General features: G+C 52.4%; 1 non-coding gene across 1 annotated transcript in view; it reads left to right on the top strand.

Moving 5' to 3' along the window:
• The first annotated feature begins 3545 nt into the window (after positions 1–3545).
• LOC124608834 overlaps positions 3546–5000 on the top strand; it is a 1910-nt gene continuing 455 nt past the window's right edge. The window contains exon 1 of the ribosomal RNA XR_006979394.1: positions 3546–5000. This exon is cut by the window's right edge and continues 455 nt beyond it. This is a non-coding gene — a ribosomal RNA (small subunit ribosomal RNA).

The following is a 5000-nucleotide window of genomic DNA, read 5'->3' as shown; positions in this document are numbered from 1 at the left end:
TCCTGACGTGGCAAATCAGATGATGCCGCAGGAATCCACTTACTATAATCACAATCAACAAACCGGCCGCCCCGCCCCCCATTAAACCTTTCCTTACAACAATGTGTACCTTAACCTAACCTATATCGTACCGTAACCTAACCTATATCGTACTGTAACCTAACCTATATAGTACCGTAACCTAACCTATATCGTACCGTAACCTAACCTATATCGTACCGTAACCTAACCTATATCGTACCGTAACCTAACCTATATCGTACCTTAACCTAACCTATGTCGTACCTTAACCTAACCTATGTCGTACCTTAACCTAACCTATGTCGTACCTTAACCTAACCTATGTCGTACCTTAACCTAACCTATGTCGTACCTTAACCTAACCTATGTCGTACCTTAACCTAACCTATGTCGTACCTTAACCTAACCTATGTCGTACCTTAACCTAACCTATGTCGTACCTTAACCTAACCTATGTCGTACCTTAACCTAACCTATGTCGTACCTTAACCTAACCTGTGTCGTACCTTAACCTAACCTGTGTCGTACCTTAACCTAACCTGTGTCGTACCTTAACCTAACCTGTGTCGTACCTTAACCTAACCTGTGTCGTACCTTAACCTAACCTGTGTCGTACCTTAACCTAACCTGTGTCGTACCTTAACCTAACCTGTGTCGTACCTTAACCTAACCTGTGTCGTACCTTAACCTAACCTGTGTCGTACCTTAACCTAACCTGTGTCGTACCTTAACCTAACCTGTGTCGTACCTTAACCTAACCTGTGTCGTACCTTAACCTAACCTGTGTCGTACCTTAACCTAACCTGTGTCGTACCTTAACCTAACCTGTGTCGTACCTTAACCTAACCTGTGTCGTGCCTTAACCTAACCTGTATTGCGCCTTAACCTAACCTGTGTCGTACCTTAACCTAACCTGTATTGCGCCTTAACCTAACCTGTATTGCGCCTTAACCTAACCTGTATTGCGCCTTAACCTAACCTGTATTGCGCCTTAACCTAACCTGTATTGCGCCTTAACGTAACCTGTATTGCGCCTTAACGTAACCTATATTGCGCCTTAACGTAACCTATATTGCGCCTTAACGTAACCTATATTGCGCCTTAACGTAACCTATATTGCGCCTTAACGTAACCTATATTGCGCCTTAACGTAACCTATATTGCGCCTTAACGTAACCTATATTGCGCCTTAACGTAACCTATATTGCGCCTTAACGTAACCTATATTGCGCCTTAACGTAACCTATATTGCGCCTTAACGTAACCTATATTGCGCCTTAACGTAACCTATATTGCGCCTTAACGTAACCTATATTGCGCCTTAACGTAACCTATATTGCGCCTTAACGTAACCTATATTGCGCCTTAACGTAACCTATATTGCGCCTTAATGTAACCTATATTGCGCCTTAGCCTAACCCACATTGCGCCGTAACGTAACCCACATTGCCCCTTAACGTAACCCATATTGTGCTGTAACCCAACACACGTTGGGCCTTAACCCAACACACGTTGGGCCTTAACCCAACACACGTTGGGCCTTAACCCAACACACGTTGGGCCTTAACCCAACACACGTTGGGCCTTAACCCAACACACGTTGGGCCTTAACCCAACACACGTTGGGCCTTAACCCAACACACGTTGGGCCTTAACCCAACACACGTTGGGCCTTAACCCAACACACGTTGGGCCTTAACCCAACACACGTTGGGCCTTAACCCAACACACGTTGGGCCTTAACCCAACACACGTTGGGCCTTAACCCAACACACGTTGGGCCTTAACCCAACACACGTTGGGCCTTAACCTGCTCTGTAATTGTCATACGACGCGTTAAAGTAGTGTAGTGTTGCCTAACTGCAACCCCCGCAATATAGTTTGCTACTCGCACTGCCCGGTCCCCAGTGTATCGCTTCATGTTAAACACCTTGCAGCTATACACTGTAATGTGGATGGCAGCAGGACGTACATGCTCAATGCCCTTTGCAGTTGTTCATTGGCATTTGCAGTTGTTCATTGGCATTCGCATGGCGAAGCACTTAGCCTACGCTGTGGTACGGCCTGTGTCAACTGTCCGCTGATGTTGTACGTCCAAATCACACACTGTACTGCACATTGGTCCTCATGTACTGAATGATACATCGTGGTACATGTGACCGTACAACGACTGCGCCAACAACGGCGAACCATGCGGTCCAAATGTTGTGCACTCAGCTATGTGTCGTCTCCCTATAAGAGCTGGATTGCAGTGTGGTATGCCCTGGATGGCGATCAGCATGAGCCGTCTGTTGATGTAGTGGCGCGTGTTGTCAGACGTAGTCGTCTCTTCTCACACACCGTGATAGCATGGTGCACTGCGTTCCACATCTGCGACATGCGACAGAGGCCGGTTGACAGTCGTTCGCGCAATGGACATCGCATACGTACGGGGGCCACCTTCCACGTGTTCGCGAAGCGTGCACATGTTGTTGCGTGTATGTGGGCAGACATAGTGTGTCGTGACACCTGACACAGGCATGCAACAATCGTTGAATTTGCAAATGGCGATGGACGCCTACGTTTGCTGGTGACGTTACGCAAATGAACAACTGGTAAACCGTTGTGGTGCGGTTGTTCTCGCTAGGGGTGAATCAGTGATGGCGACGATCGGTTGAGCTACCAACCGGTTGTTGCAGCGATACCCACCATGCCCACGAACGTGAATGGCATGTGGGTGTGAAGCGATACGCGGCGGTGGCTGGGTGGGACCGTCCCCGGCCGGCGAGGGGGGGCCTCCCGGCGTGCTGGCCGCGCGGTGCGTGGGCGCACGCGCTACAGCCGGCTGGTGGGGGCGGCCAGTGGCAGGCGCGCCGGCCGACGGAGCCGGCAGGCGGCGCAGCTGCGCGCCGGCGCACCCTGCACGCGGCGCCGTGCGGCCAAAGTAGGTCCTCGCGGGCCCGGTGCGAAGCGCGGTGGACATCTGCAGTGTGCTGGTCCGATTGAGGACTGTGTGCGCTGAGGATGCGCCGCCGCCCGGCGCTCGGCGCCGCGACGCCGTATGCTGCTCGGTCGCCTCTGCGGTTCTCGCAGGTGGTTTGTATCGCAGCTGTGCGGACGTGTTGGCGCGTGCGCTGTGCTGGGAGAGTTCGCTTCGGCACCCAAGTGGGGCTTTTGTCCTTCTGTGGCGCTGGCGTTGGAGCTGCCGGTCACCGTAGGTGGCGCGTGTTGTCTCCCGCCGGCAATGCCACGACAGCACGCTCCCGGGCCTCTGTCGGCAGCGGCAAGCTCAGTTGGGAGCACGGGTGGTCGCACCTAAAGCGTCTACTCGCCAAACTCCGGGCGATTGCGCCTCTCTCGAACCCGACCAAGTACTTAGGACGGCGCTGCGCGCCGCCGGGACCTGAGAGGGTTTCGAGGTGTATTGTGCAGGGGAGCTCAGCCTCCTCCTGTTTGCAGAATAATTGAGCGGACGCTTGCGTGTTCGCGCGGGCCCCCGGGACACACTCCCGGGCGGCCGGCTGCTCAGCTCTAGTTGACGCAGCTCCCTGGTTGATCCTGCCAGTAGTCATATGCTTGTCTCAAAGATTAAGCCATGCATGTCTCAGTACAAGCCGCATTAAGGTGAAACCGCGAATGGCTCATTAAATCAGTTATGGTTCCTTAGATCGTACCCACGTTACTTGGATAACTGTGGTAATTCTAGAGCTAATACGTGCAAACAGAGTCCCGACCAGAGATGGAAGGGACGCTTTTATTAGATCAAAACCAATCGGTCGGCTCGTCCGGTCCGTTTGCCTTGGTGACTCTGAATAACTTTGGGCTGATCGCACGGTCCTCGTACCGGCGACGCATCTTTCAAATGTCTGCCTTATCAACTGTCGATGGTAGGTTCTGCGCCTACCATGGTTGTAACGGGTAACGGGGAATCAGGGTTCGATTCCGGAGAGGGAGCCTGAGAAACGGCTACCACATCCAAGGAAGGCAGCAGGCGCGCAAATTACCCACTCCCGGCACGGGGAGGTAGTGACGAAAAATAACGATACGGGACTCATCCGAGGCCCCGTAATCGGAATGAGTACACTTTAAATCCTTTAACGAGTATCTATTGGAGGGCAAGTCTGGTGCCAGCAGCCGCGGTAATTCCAGCTCCAATAGCGTATATTAAAGTTGTTGCGGTTAAAAAGCTCGTAGTTGGATTTGTGTCCCACGCTGTTGGTTCACCGCCCGTCGGTGTTTAACTGGCATGTAGCGTGGGACGTCCTGCCGGTGGGGCGAGCCGAAGGCGTGCGACGCGCCTCGTGCGTGCTCGTGCGTCCCGAGGCGGACCCCGTTGCAATCCTACCAGGGTGCTCTTGAGTGAGTGTCTCGGTGGGCCGGCACGTTTACTTTGAACAAATTAGAGTGCTTAAAGCAGGCAAGCCCGCCTGAATACTGTGTGCATGGAATAATGGAATAGGACCTCGGTTCTATTTTGTTGGTTTTCGGAACCCGAGGTAATGATTAATAGGGACAGGCGGGGGCATTCGTATTGCGACGTTAGAGGTGAAATTCTTGGATCGTCGCAAGACGAACAGAAGCGAAAGCATTTGCCAAGTATGTTTTCATTAATCAAGAACGAAAGTTAGAGGTTCGAAGGCGATCAGATACCGCCCTAGTTCTAACCATAAACGATGCCAGCCAGCGATCCGCCGCAGTTCCTCCGATGACTCGGCGGGCAGCCTCCGGGAAACCAAAGCTTTTGGGTTCCGGGGGAAGTATGGTTGCAAAGCTGAAACTTAAAGGAATTGACGGAAGGGCACCACCAGGAGTGGAGCCTGCGGCTTAATTTGACTCAACACGGGAAACCTCACCAGGCCCGGACACCGGAAGGATTGACAGATTGATAGCTCTTTCTTGATTCGGTGGGTGGTGGTGCATGGCCGTTCTTAGTTGGTGGAGCGATTTGTCTGGTTAATTCCGATAACGAACGAGACTCTAGCCTGCTAACTAGTCGCGTG

The sequence above is a fragment of the Schistocerca americana genome, chromosome 3 (assembly GCF_021461395.2).
Source record: "Schistocerca americana isolate TAMUIC-IGC-003095 chromosome 3, iqSchAmer2.1, whole genome shotgun sequence".
In the NCBI taxonomy this organism is placed as follows: Eukaryota; Metazoa; Arthropoda; class Insecta; order Orthoptera; family Acrididae; genus Schistocerca; species Schistocerca americana.
Note: the sequence above shows the minus strand (reverse complement) of the source record. Positions and strands in the feature narration are given on the sequence as shown.